Here is a 15,395-nt window from a genome sequence, read left to right on the forward strand (position 1 = left end):
CAGGGTAAAAGATAAAAACGTCTGAACATACGTGCAGTGACAAATTCAGACATTAAAACAAAATGTAGGAAAAGGTATCTGAAGCATAGTGTTATCGATCAGTCGCACCTTAAACAATAAATGTGGGAGGTGATTATACCCCATCTTTAACATCTTACTGCCTCAACGACTCTGCAGTCTAGTGGTAGAGCGTCCGCCCGGAGAGCGGTCCCCGGCCGCGTCATACCAACAGCCTTTTAAAGATGGTACTTGTTGTTACCGTGCCTGGCGCTCGGCGTTAAGTGGGCTGAAACAAGGACTGGTCGGCTCGGAGTATACAGTGTCTGAGTGGGGTATTCATGTTAAATCTGCGGCATGGTATCTCATTGGCTAGGACTATAAAATTGGCTTAGTCCGGAGAAGTACAAGAAGCCACACACACGTACATGCACGTCGCTATATAAGTGCCATAATCTTGAACGTCCATGCTGCAGTTCAGCATGTGCAGAACCAAGTATACCGACTCCGATCAGACCCGTCCTCATGTCATTCCAGTTCCCTGATTGGTTTACTCGATCTGAAAGACAGAAATATGAAACATCAATCCCATAGAACCAAAGAGTTCCATTGGGCTAGAAGTCAAAATAGTAGTGAAAAATTATATGAATGGATCACTGACACATCTTCCGATGAAAGCGTCATCATACAAAATCTCGTTCTTCTCTCGCCCGTCAAGCGAGACATCAGTCCTCCATCATCGTCATATTCTCAATCATCAGCAAGTATCTATTTCATACATTTATGCTGCGGTATTATCAAGCATTATGAAATGTCAAAAACGCTTTGAAGAAGAGGAATTAGCTCATTGGTATCAAAAAAGGTTTTTCGTTATTTGGTCACTTCAAAAGCAGTTTGCATAAGGAGTGATAATCTCTGGTCCAACATACACTGTTGCAGCGTCAGGGCATCAATACTCAGTGGCAACAACCGTTTATCAAATAGTGTACGTTTACCGTCGCATGGCAGGAGAACTGCTGTGCGGCATCAGGCAACAAACGGTTACGTTTTGAATGCAAAGTTGTTGAATTGCGGGTGCTACCGGTAGGGAAGGACATGCGCGGCCTTTCGCTAGCACCTGGTGTCATATCTGAACATCAGTAATCCAGTCACATAATTTTCATCACTATGGTCGCAGTGTTAGAATTTGGCACCAGTCCTGTAGTCCTTTCCAACCTGTCAAATAGTTAAGGTATCATAAGAACTAGTAGAAATTTACCCTTTTTAAGGGTTTTGTTGTATGAACTCATTTTTTAAGGACCAGTGGACTAAAACTGATAGTTTCTATCGCTGCTGTGGAATCTGTTTCGTCTTATATTACAGACTGATTATTCGCTTGCCTTGACTTCTTTCACTATATGGTAACTTCAAACTTCAAAGGTTTGGGCGGTAGTGTTCGGGGCGTCTCGTCTCGTTTTGTGTCGAGATTAGATATTCTTCATCAAAAGCTACAAAAACAGATTTTTTTATTAAAAACTATGAGCCTGAATATCTTTTAAAGTAATTCACCTTGCAACAATTCAATTTTTGTGACAGACAGTTTCTTTTTTTCAACAATCTTGAAGCATAAAAAGAATTTGTGGGGACAAGTTATTCTTTTCGATAAAATACCGCCCCTGGAATATCAAATGGTCGGTCCCTATTATATGAATCTGTTTCGGCTTATATTAGAGACTGATTATTCTCTTGCGTGGACGATTTTCATGAAAATTGCAGTCAGCAGTATCACGACTGCCTTTACATAATCGAATCTGGACCAGTCAAATCAGTGGTTGATATTACGAGCAGCGTCCAAGGCATGTCCACCTGATCCACTCAAGCTGACTTTTAAGACGGGATAAAGTGCCGCGAGATCGATAGGTTTGATAGATTATTATGTGTGCTAATAACAAAGAAATAAAGCATCGGCCTTGTAAGCATTTAAGTTGGGTTGATGAGCAAAATCTTTTGATGGAAGGTCTCGTGCTTTCTCGTCCACCAAGGGAGACAACTGATCTTATTCCACGTCTGCTTCTTCATTACCGAGGTACGATATTTCCTATATTCACACTGTTGTTTATGAAGCATAGTGAACTGTCAAATAACCTTTGAAGTAGAAGCAATATATTCCTTCATAACGTCTTTTCCTATATGGTAACTTCAAACGCAGTTTGCACAAAGAATATTACCGCCTTTATTACTGATCCCATACACACACGGCTGCTGACACTAAAGTATTAATACTGAATGACAATATCCAGGATGTCGTAATTCACTAGACCAAAAGGCGGTTATTCAGAAACGCTCTGCAGTTGCAAGTTTACGATCAACCTTACATCGACCGTATGAGCATAATCTTTCGGCCAAGAAATACGACCAGGGCCACAGGATTCAACGCCTATATAAAGCTTTTAAAGTGTATTATGGTAGACATGTGAAAGATATTTCCATATTTGTCGCATAAGTGACCAAAATAATATCTGATGCAAATGCCGTACTGTTTTGTACCCGTGTTTGATCAGATGAACAAATGACTCGCCAGTGCATGTGTTTGTGACATCTGACAAGAATCGCATGTTCCTGAATTTGGAAACAATGCAGCTCACGATGTAAATTCCACTACTTGGCTGACAAGACTCATCACACTGCTACTATTCTGTTGGTCGTATTATCAGTGGTGACTTTTTTCATTGTTGACGATATCAATCTGCGTCAGTTATTCAAATATGATACACAATATCGAGAGCACCCTGCTATAAATTGGGATCACAATTTTTTTAAATAAGGATGCTGTCCGAAAACTGGACCAGTAGAGATGATGGACAGCTTGAATGTCTTTCAGAGTGGGTTAAGTCAGTGCGTGATGTTGTCATGGGAAGGATGAACAAAAGAAAAAAAATGGAAACAGAATTGCCTTAATAAAAAATAACATGTTATCTCCAAGGTCAGTGTAGTTGTACCAAACGCATGTCCAGTGAACGATTTCCCTTTACACCTGAAGACGAAATTAATTATTTTGAGCATTTGTATAAGTATATCAAGCCCCAAGGAGAGCAATCATTGTAAGAATAGACTCCAACATGCCCGCAAGTCCAGATACACCCAATCCGTTAATCGGAGCAGAAAAAAACAAATATAAGGCACCGACCATTTGATATTCGGTTGGAGGCTTGGGAGGTAGGGGTTGGGAGCGGGGCTCGGATTTTGTGTCGAGATTAGATATTTTTCATCTTTAGCTACAAAAACAGATTTGTTTCTTAAAAACTATGAGCCTGAATATCTTTTAAAGAAAATCATCTTGCAACAGTGCAATTTTTGTGACAGACAGTTTCTTTTTTTTTCAACAGTCTTGAAGCATGAAAAGAAATTCAAGAATTTTGGGGGACAAGTTATTTTTTTCGATAAAATACCGCCACTGGAATATCAAATGGTCGGTCCCTGTGATATATTGATTGCTTTACTGCCACAGATCCTTCATGAACACTGTGTTGATGGCTTCCTGGTTGTGTATGTTACTATTGTGATTCAATTTGTTGAGTAAACTAGAAAATCCAAAGTTAACATGACATGGGTTGTGACGATTCAACTTACTTTCCACTTTAACAGTTCAGATTTTACCTAAAACCAAGGATGATAATAGAAAAGACATTTGTGGTGTTGATTTCATGGCAAGTCTAATTAATAAAACGCAGGTAACTAAACGATGAGTTTTGTAGTTTTAGAGCTGTTAAATGCTAGGGGTGGGATGGGACCCCTCCCCCTCCCAAAATAAAACAACACACACACTCACACACACACACACACGCACGCGCGCACGCACGCACGTACGGACACGCACACACTTACATATACACATACATACACACACACTCACACACATATACATTTAGATACATACACACTCACACACACAAACGCACTCACACACATACACACACGAGACAGGAATTCTTCTCAAACATGGTACCTTTGAACTGTTTTAATACAACGGCGGAGGACGACATGTTTAAGAACCCAATGGAACTTATGCTGTTAACATACGAGAAAGAGATCAAACCATGGGGGGCGGTCGGGTAGCCTAATGGTTAAAGCGTTCTCTCGTCACGCCGAACACCCGGGTTCGATTCCAGACATGGGTACAATGTGTGAAGCCCATTTCTGGTGTCCCCCGCCGTGATATTGCTGGAATATTGCTAAAAGCGGCGTAAAATCAAACTCACACACTCACTCACACACTCAAACCATGGACGCACAGACATCGCATTTACCGATTATGACGTGAGCTTGATGAAGACAAATCATTCGTTGCTCTGGATTGCGTCTGTGTCTGAAAATATTCTACTATTGAATGTGTTGCTATGTAATTTGGAACTTAAGAAACCAATACCCTTTCTCAATATAAACGCCATTAGCAGCAGAGCCGCTTTCATCATACACCGGGTCATTGAGAAGACGATAAGTTAATTTTGTCTTTAAAAAGCGATATATAGTATAAAAGGTTTACTGTTAAATCCATGTACACGTTCAAAAAGGGTCAGTGTATACACAATTCCATGTTTTACACACAAAAAAAACTTGTTATTGATTTTATAAACATTTGTTGAGTTCATGACAGCAAAATGCTTTGATCTGGTGCACTGCAGATTACTGCAGTTTCTGACAAAAAAGAAAGTCTCTTGGCTCGTTTTTATTTATTTTTTTAAAGATAATTTTACTACTGCTTTTTTTTAAAAATGGGTACATTTCAGAGACTAGATTTTAGTCTATCAGCCGCTCGACAGAGAGCGTATGCGCTTCAGATTGGGTTCCGTCCTGCCAAGCGTTTCAGTGCACAAACTTTATTTCCAAAACGTTATCCATAGTCATCACAAACTTATATTTGACTTGTTAAAACCAAAGGAATGGAAGCGGAGAAATACTTGCGAAAGTGCTTAATAAAAACATTTAAATTACCAATTGTCTGAGACAGCCAAACAAAACCAAAGCCAAAGGGGTATCAGCTCGCTTGGCAGAGGAACCATTGTACACGACCAACCCACACAGCAACACAAGACCTGAGTGAATAAACAGTCAGTTTATTAGACAGCCACATAATCTATATATAATCATTAAACAATAGAAATGTGTACAATCAATTATCAGAGCGTGTTTTAGAAAATGATGAAGATAATTTCATTTATTGATTAAACTGACGTTAAAGTTGTTATTGTGATCTTTATTGGCGCTATCTCGACAGAACTGTATAATTTAGTTTGACCGAGGCATTGGTGATAAGGGCTTTTAGGAGTGAAGTACAGGAACAATATAAGCTTACCATATAGTAGTATGCCACGAAACTATGACACGTGTGATTTGATAAGGGTGGATGACAACAGCTGCAGGTACAGAAAATGGTATTAACGTTTTACATTTGTTTGCCTAACTCTATCAGACCAACACAATGAGAGATGCTGGTCCTGTCCGATGTGCGTTATGGGTTGGCCCATTGGCAGGTTAAAGAGAACGTGATCAGTTAGTTTTAATATTCCTTCATTTCATAATTTCCAAATCTTAATATCTGGCATTTAACTTGATAAAATATTTGTGAAACATTGTTCATTTTCCCCATGTTAATATTTCAAAGAGTACCGTGTTGTACAAGCATTTAGTAAGTTGACTTAGGTAAACAGAGTTCAAGCAGTGCTATTATGTTACACCAATATTTCAAACAACGAGTGTAAGATACAATGTACAGCTGAAACGTCCACATTCTCCTTAAACCATAGTAACTGGTGTTGACATACCAACATTCAAAAACCTTTTACAAGCGAGGAGATTAACCTTTTCAATTGTATAAAACCTTTTTTTACGATCCCTATATCTCAGACCGATATAACACAATAGGTTGTATTTGAGAAACAAATAATATTTGGTGAAATTACTCCAAGGTTAGGAAAAATAGAGTGGACTTGTAGCAGAGCTTTAGTTACCCTGGTGTAGTGAGATTAGTCAAAGACTTAATCTGATTCAGTGTGTGAGTTGAAATGGATTCCGGTTAGAGTTGTATTCATGTTTGGGAACAGATGAAAGTCTGACGGGGCCAGATCAGGAGAATAAGGTTGGTGCTGAAGGGGTTTAAAGCCACATTCATGGATTGTAGTCATGGCAATGACTGATTTGTGCATTGACCTATTGGCCTCGGCTTATCACTGCTCTTAGTCTTAATTTCTGGATCAGCTTCAAACAGAGCTAGATTAGGGACATTTTGTGCCTGGTTTGTGTTTGGTCAGTTGTCAGCAGTTGCCAACGAGCTGAGACTTTCTTTGCCAAAGTTTCTGTAATAATTAAATGTACTTTGTGTACTGAACTAGTAATATGACACTCAGTCATTTGCCAGTCAGTCACTAATACATCGTGAATCATTTCCGGTGTTGCTGAAGTCACAGGCCTTCAAGGAGGGGGTTCGTGTCAAGGCTGTGCCTGCCACCTTTAACTCTCCTGCCCATCCCTTAATGGTGTCATGGGAAGAGGCTGTTGTGTTGTACTCAAATGTTGATGACTGACGTTTGCTTTAATTCCTTTTTCTACAACGACTTGGTCACTGCATGTTCCCTAAATTTGTCCATCCATTTTCCAAAGGTCACAGATCCCTGGTTATTTACTGACTTGTCACAGCAAATCAATTTGCTCAGTTGACTCAGTGGCATCATGTAATGTCCACTACAAAAGGTTTCACTATTACGCAATTCCTTCCATGCGAGAACTCATCAGTCAACCGTCGTATAACGTTCCTCCCTGAATGTCAGACTTAATAAGTCGACTGATGCGCTCATACGTCAGCTAAATCGAAAGTGCTCATCTCCTCGTTGACTTCACCTGATGATTAAGCTATTTGTGTATGATTCCTCTGTCAGGGATATGGTTAAAATCGGCGATTCGAATAATGGAAAAACAAATAGATTTCTGCTGGGAAAAAAAAGTAATTGCTTTGGAAATAAAGAACATTAAAAGCGACATTTTCGGACACGAAATCTGGCAATTTATATGTAATGCATACTCTAATGCCAACCGTGTTTTATGTCAAGTTTCTTATAGGAACTTTCTTCATTTATCACTTTCAGAGGCAAAGATCACAAGCTCATTGGGTGCCGCGCGTCATGTTTATGCGAAGATTGTTCAGTCTCCTCCAATTAGACCGTCAGTGAGTGAGTGAGTTTGGTTAACGCCGCTTTGAACATTATTTCAGTTATATCGAGGGAGGAAAGCATGAAGTGATGCAGGTCTCAAACGTTTACCACTTTGGTGAATCCCACGAGCACCGCTTTGGTGTTGACAAACCTAGAAATCTAACCAGGAAGAACCAGGATCCGAACCCACGATCATAGGTTTCTGGCACACACAAGTGACGCATCCCTGCACAGTTGATTGAGGTTCCTTTGACATCTGGTGTAATGATTTATAATTATGATTATTATTTTCCTTCCCGACTTTACCATGTAAATAAATGCAAACCACAAAACAACCCATGTTTATCAATGACGTTTTTGTCAACCAAAGAACCTTCAACAGTGTACTTTAACTGTTGAATTATTGACAATGTGTGGCATACAGGCGCTGTTTCAATCCTATAGATTTATCGAACAGAGAACCGACCTTAATTAATAGGCTGTGACATCAAAATATACCAATGTCATAACGTAAGGTAGTTAGAGTCTCGCACATCATCAATAGCAGTTTTATTCTCCACACAACTAATCACTGAAGGAAGGGAAGCACTACACCCTCGAACGTACTCAAAATAGCAGAGTAAAGACGCGGAGTGTTTTCAAGAAGCGGCTCTGTCAACAATTAAAGGCCTGATTTCTCCGACACTCGTTCGAAAAGAGGAGTTCTTGCCAAGAAATTGACAAATTATAGCTGACATTGATAAACTGTGTTTTTCGATCCGGATCTTAATTCCGGGCACAAAAAAGTCTCTTACATGGGCAATAAAAGACAAATTTGCCTTGAGTGGGGGTAATCATCTTGTGTTGACTGTCGATCTGACGGGGGACGCTGAGGAAACAGGCTATCAACTGGAGTTCCTACGTCGGTTCCTACGGGCAAAACTTCAAAAAAGTTTTTTGTTTTTTTTAAATTACAGAATGTGTGCAGCACGTGATTGCGAGTTATCTCCCTTTGAAAAATGTTGTCATCTGCCCAAAATAACAAAAAGTTGGACCAACTATACAACTGGGACTTGTCAGTGTGACATTCCACTATCGACTGGTTTGTGTTTGTGTTTTGTTTATTTAGGGGGGTTAACGCCACACTCAGCAATATTCCAGCTCTATGGCGGCGGTCTGTAAACAATCGAATGTGCACCAGACATTCCAGTGATTGATGTCATGAGCATCGATCTAGGCATCATCCAGGTCAGCCAACCTGACCCCGTTAGTCGCCTTTAACGACAAACATGGATTGATGAAGACCAATTCTAACTCGGAATCTTCACGGGTCTGTCGACGGGTTTAGGGTGTGTTGTTGTGTTGTGTATGCGACATTTTACTGTCGACTGGTATAGGTTGTATTGGGTATGAATCATTCGACATTAGATAGTTTGTAGTGTTGTGTGCGACATTCGACTGGCAGTCGTCCAGCCCTGTAAGCACCTGCCGTTCTAGAAAAAATATGCCAGTTCTATTAAACCTGTCTAGTGTTACAATTAAGAACGAAAGTACGTAATGCGTGGTCCCTCCAGCTTATGCGCTTAGTTGTACCTTTTATTCATTTCAATAACAGTATGTAAATTGATAGACTATATCAGAGTACAAATCCAGGGCGCAATCTAAAGGTCTTTGTGAAATCATCATTTATCTACATGAATAACGCCCCATGCTCCAAAATACCGTTCAGTGACTGGATGACACCTCGAAATTTCCAATATTCATAAAAACTAGCTCTGTCAGGGTAAAAGATAAAAACGTCTGAACATACGTGCAGTGACAAATTCAGACATTAAAACAAAATATAGGAAAAGGTGTCTGAAGCGTAGTGTTATCAATCAGTCGCACCTTAAACAATAAATGTGGGAGGTGAGTACACCCCATCTTTAACACATTACTGCCTCACCGACTCCGTGGTCTTGTGGTAGAGCGTCCGCCCGGAGAGAGACTTTAAAAGATGGTACTTGTTGTTACCGTGCCTGGCGCTCGGCGTTAAGTGGGCTGAAACAAGGACTGGTCGGCTCGGAGTATACAGTGTCTGAGTGGGGTATTCATGTTAAATCTGCGGCATGGTATCTCATTGGCTAGCACTATAAAATTGGCTTAGTCCGGAGAAGTACAAGAAGCCACACACACGTGCATGCACGTCGCTATATAAGTGCCATAATCTTGAACCCGACGTTAAACCCAATTTCTTCCCACCTAACACCTCACTGCCTAATCGTGAACATATAATAATAAGGTATAATGATATGGGGTTTAACGTCCATGCCGCAGTTCAGCATGTGCAGAACCAAGGATACCGACTCCGATCAGACCCGTCCTCATGTCATTCCAGTTCCCTGATTGGTTTACTCGATCTGAAAGACAGAAATATCAAAACATCAATGCCATAGAATAACCAGTCTCGGTTATCCGCCGAAAGAGTTCCATTGGGCTAGAAGTCAAAACAGTGGTGAAAAATTATATGAATGGATCACTGACACATCTTCCGATGAAAGCGTCATCATGCAAAATCTCGTTCTTCTCTCGCCCGTCAAGCGAGAGATCCGTCTTCAGTCATCGTCTTATTCTCAATCATCAGCAAGTATCTATTTCATACATTTATGCTGCGGTATTATCAAGCATTATAAAATGTCAAAAACGCTTTGAAGAAGAGGAATTAGCTCATTGATATCAAAAAGGGTTTTCGTTATTTGGTCACTTCAAAAGCAGTTTGCATAAGGAGTGATAATCTCTGGTCCAACATACACTGTTGCAGCTTCAGGGCATCAATACTCAGTGGCAAGAACCGTTCATCAAATAGTGCACGTTAACCGTCGCATGGCAGGAGAACTGCTGTGAGGCATCAGGCAACAAACTGGGGTTTTTTTTAATGCAAATTTGTTGAATTGCGGGTGCTACCGGTAGGGAAGGACATGCGCGGCTTTTCGCTAGCACCTGGTGTCATATCTGATTTTTCAGTAATCCAGTCACATAATTTTCATCACTTTCATAGCAGCGTTAGAAATTGGTAAAGTCCTATAGTCCTTTCCAACCTGCCAAATAGTTAAGAGATCATAAGGAGGAGTAGATGTTTGTCCTTTTTAAGGGTTTTGCTATAAACTATCATTATAAGGACTAGTAGACTTAAACTAGTTTCTATGCTATGGAATCTGTTTCGGCAAATATTCTGATTATTTAGACTGATTATTCTCTTGCGTGGACGTTTTTCATGAAAATTGCAGTCAGCAGTATCACGACTGCCTTTACATAATCGAATCTGGACCAGTCAAATCAGTGGTTGATATTACGAGCAACGACCAAGGCATGACCACCTGATCCACTCAAGCTGACTTTTAAGACGGGATAAAGTGCTGCGAGATCGATAGGTTTGATAGATTATGATGTGTGCTAATAACAAAGAGATTAAGCATCGGCCTTGTTAGTATTTAAGTTGGGTTGCTGAGCCGGATGACAAAATCTCCTGATGAAAGGTCTCGTCCTTTCTCGCCCATCAAGGGAGACAACTGATCTTATTCCACGTCTGCTTCTTCATTACTGAGGTACCATATTTCCTATATTTACACTGTTGTTTATGAAGCATAGTGAACTGTCAAATAACCTTTGAAGTAGAGGCAATATATTCCTTCTTAACGTCTTTTTACTATATGGTAACTTCAAACGAAGTTTGCACAAAGAATATTACTGCCTTTATCGCCGATCCCATACACACACGGCTGCTGACACTAAAGTATTAATACTGAATGACAATATCCAGGATGTCGTAATTCACAAGACCAAAAGGCGGTTATTCAGAAACGCTCCACAGTTGCAAGTTCACGATCAACCTTACATCGACCGTATAAGCATAATCTTTCGGCCAAGAAATACGACCAGGGCCACAGGATTCAACGCCTAAATAAAGCTTTTAAAATGTTTTCTGGTAGACATGTGAAAGATATTTCCATATTTGTCGCATAAGTGACAAAATAATATCTGATGCAAATGCCCTACTGTTATGTACCCGTGTTTGATCAGCTGAACACATGACTTGCCAATGCATGTGTTTGTGACATCTGACAAGAATCGCATGTTCCTGAATTTGTTAACAATGCAGCTCACGATGTAAATTCCATTACTCATCATACTGCTATTATTATGTTTGTCGTATAATCAATGGTGATTTTTTTTATTGTTGACGATAACAACCTTCGTCAGTTATTCAAATATGATACACAACATCGAGAGCAGCCTGCTGTTAACTGGGATCACAACTTTTTTTTAGATAAGGATGCTGTCGAACCGTAGGCCGAAAACTGGACCAGTACAGATGATGAACAGATTCAATGTCTTTCAGTGTGGGTTAAGTCAGTGCGTGATGTTGTCATGGGAAGAATGAACAAAAAGAAAAAAATGGAAACAGAATTGGAATGTACCCACGAAAAGAACACCTTAATAAAAAATAACATGTTATCTCCAAAGTCAGTCTAGTTGTACCAAACGCATGTCCAGTGAACGATTTCCCCCTACACCTGAGGACGAAATTAATTATTTTGAGCATTTGTTTAAGTATATCAATACTCCAAGATGCCCACAAGTCCATATACGCCCAATCCGTTAATCGGAGCAGATAGAGCCAAATAGAAGGCACCGACCATTTGATATTCGGTTGGAGGCTTGGGAGGTAGGGTTGGGGGTGGAGCTCGGATTTTGTGTCGAGATTAGATATTTTTTCATCTATAATTACAAAAACAGATCCTGAATATCTTTTAAAGCAAATCACCTTGCAACAATGCATTTTTTTGTGACAGGCAGTTTCTTTTTTTTTCAACATAAAAGCATAAAAAAAAAGAAGAATTTTTGGGGACAAGTTTTTTTTTATTCGATAAAATACCTCCCCTGGAATATCAAATGATCGGTCCCTATATATTGATTGCTTTACTGCCACAAATCCTTCATGAACACCGTGTGGATGGCTTCCTGGTTGTGTATGTTACCATTGTGATTCAATTTGTTGAGTAAACTAGAAAATGCAAAGTTAACATGACGTGGGCTGTGACATTCAGCTGAGCAGGATAGCTTGCTGGGAGCTCTAAGTTACTTTCCACTTTAACAGTTCAGATTTCACATAATACCAAGGATGATAATAGAAAAGGCATTTGTGATGTTGATTTCATGGCAAGTCTAATTAACAAAACGCGGGTAACTAAACGATGTATTACACGAAGAAGCTGTTTATATCTTTACCACTGACCTGTAACATCGCTAGATATAAACACGAGTATGCGAGATGACTGAAGGCATTCAACACTCCAGGGGTTGTCTTGTACCCTTCCCCCTCCCAAAATAAAACAAAACACACACACACATACACTCCCACATACTCTCTCTCACACACACAACACTGACATATATATATACACACACACATACACACATATGCACATACATACACACACACATATATATATACACACATAGATGCATACACACTCACACACACACGCACGCACTCACACACATTCACACACGAGGCATGAATTATAAGTCTTCTCAAACATACTGCTTTTAAACTGTCTTATTACAACGGCGGAGAACGGCATGTTTCAGAAGCCAATGGACTATTTCTTTTAAGCATACGAGAAACAGATCAAGGCATAGACGCAAAGACATCGCATTTACCGATTATGGCGTGTGCTTGATGAAGACAAATCATTCGCTGTTCTGGATTGCGTCAGTGTCTGAAAATATATCTACTATTGCATGTGTTGCTATGTAATTTGGAACTTAAGAAACCAATACCGTTTCTCAATATAAATGCCATTAGCAGCGGAGCAGCATTGATCATACACCGGGTCATAAAGCAGACGATAAGTTAATTTTGTCTTTAAAAAGCCATATATAGTACAACAGTATGTGTTTCTTCAAAACCTAGGTTCGCTGTTAAATCCATGTACACGTTCAGAAAGGGTCAGTTTATACACGATTCCATGTTTTACACCCCCAAAAAATTATTATTGATTTTATAAAACATTTGTTGATTCAGTTTAAGTTTATGACAGCGAAATGCTTTGACCTGGTCCACTCAGTCGTAATAGTTGGCAAATCCAGATTACTGCAGTTTTTGACAAAAAAGAAAGTCTTTTGGCTCCTTTTTTTATTTATTTTTTAAAGATAATTTAACAAGTGTTTTTTTGTAAAATGTGTGCATTTCAGAGACTAGATTTTAGTCTATCATACGCTCCAGATTGGGTTCCGTCCTGCCAAGCGTTTCAATGTACAAACTTTATTTCCAAAACGTTATCCATAGTCATCCCAAACCTATATTTGACTTGTTAAAACCAAAGGAATGGAAGCGGAGAAATACTTGCGAAAGTGCTTAATAAAAACATTAAAATTACCAGTTGTCTGAGACAGCCAAATGAAACCAAAGCCAAATGTAAACAGCAATGTTCTATACAAGAAGTCCATGTATTCTTACCATTAAGACGGGAGTGAGGGGATAAGCTCGCTTGGCAAGAGGTACAACTGTACACGACCAACCCACACAGCAACACAAGATCTGAGTGAATAAACAGTCAGTTTATTAGACAGCCACGGAATCTATATATAATCATTAAACAATAGAAATGTGATCAATTATCAGAGCATGTTTAAGAACATAAGATGTAGATAATTTCTTTTACTGATTAAACTGTTATTGTTACCTTTTGTGGCGCTATCTCGACAGAATTGTATAATCTAGTTTGACCGAGGCATTGGTGATAAGGGCTTTTAGGAGTGAAGTTCAGGAATAACATTACCTTACCATTTGCCTAGTATGCAACGAAGGTATACGTACGTGTGATTTGATAAGGGTGGATGATAAACAGCTGCAGATACAAAAAAAAGGTATTAACGTCTTACATCTGTTTGACTAACTCTATCTGACCAACACAATGAGAGATGCTGGTCCTGTCCGATGTGCTTTATCGGTTTGACCATTGGCGGGTTAAAGAGAACGTTATCAGTTAGTTGTAATATTCCTTCATTTCATAATTTCCAAATCTTAATATGTGGCATTTAACTTGATAAAATATTTGTGAAACATCGTCCGTTTTCCCCATATTAATATTACAAAGAGTACCGTGTTGTTCAAGTATTTTGTAAGTGACTTAGGTAAACAGAGTTCAGGCATTGCTATTATGTTACACCAATATTTCAAACAACGAGTGTCAGATACAATGTACAATGGAAACGTCCACATTCTCCTTAAACCATATCAACTGGTGTTGACATACCAACATTCGAAAACCTTTTACAATTGTATAAAACCTTTTTTACGATCCCTATATCTCAGACGCATATAATAAAATAGGTTGTATTTGAGAAACAAATAATATTTTGTGAAATAACTAAAAGGTTAGGAATAACAGAGTGGACTTGTAGCAGAGCTTTATTTGCTCTGGTGTAGTGAGATTAGTCACAGACTTAATCAGATTCAGTGTGTGAGTTGAAATGGGTTCAGGTTAGAGTTTTTCTCAGGTTTGTGAACAGATGAAAGTCAGATCAGGAGAAGGTTGGTGCAGAAGGAGTTTAAAGCCACATTCGTGGATTGTAGTCATGGCAATGACTGATTTGTGCATTGGCCTATTGGCCTTGGCGTATCACTGCTCTTAGTCTTAATTTCATCCCGCAATTGTCTCAACGAGGAGCATAATATGCTCCGTTTATTATCTGTCCATTTGGAAGATGGTCCACCATGACACCCCCGGCATCCCAGGACACGGAGGCCATAACCTTTCCAGCTGATGGGACAGTCTTCACCTTCTTTGGTGGTGATGATGTCCAAAGCTTCCACTGTTTTGCCCGTTGTTTAGACTTAAGAGGTTAACCCATGTTTCATCCATTGTTACAAAGCGTTGTCAGAACGTTTCTGGATCAGCTTCAAATAGAGCTAGATTATCACGAGACATGTGATGCCTGGTGCGTTTTTTATCAGATTTCAGAAACTTTCCTTGCCAAAGTTTCTGTAATAATGGAATGTACTCTCTCCTACGAAATACCTACAGAACTAGAAATATGACACTCAGTCATTTGCCAGTCGGTCATTACTACATCGTGAATCCTTTCCGGTGTTGCTGACGTCACAGGCCTTCCGGGAAGGGGGTCGTTTCAAAGCTCTCCCTGCCACCTTTAACTCTCCTGCCCATCCCTTCACAGTGTCATGGGAAG

Source organism: Haliotis cracherodii, unplaced genomic scaffold (assembly GCF_022045235.1).
Source record: "Haliotis cracherodii isolate W230 unplaced genomic scaffold, xgHalCrac1.p SCAF_24, whole genome shotgun sequence".
Taxonomy (NCBI): Eukaryota; Metazoa; Mollusca; class Gastropoda; order Lepetellida; family Haliotidae; genus Haliotis; species Haliotis cracherodii.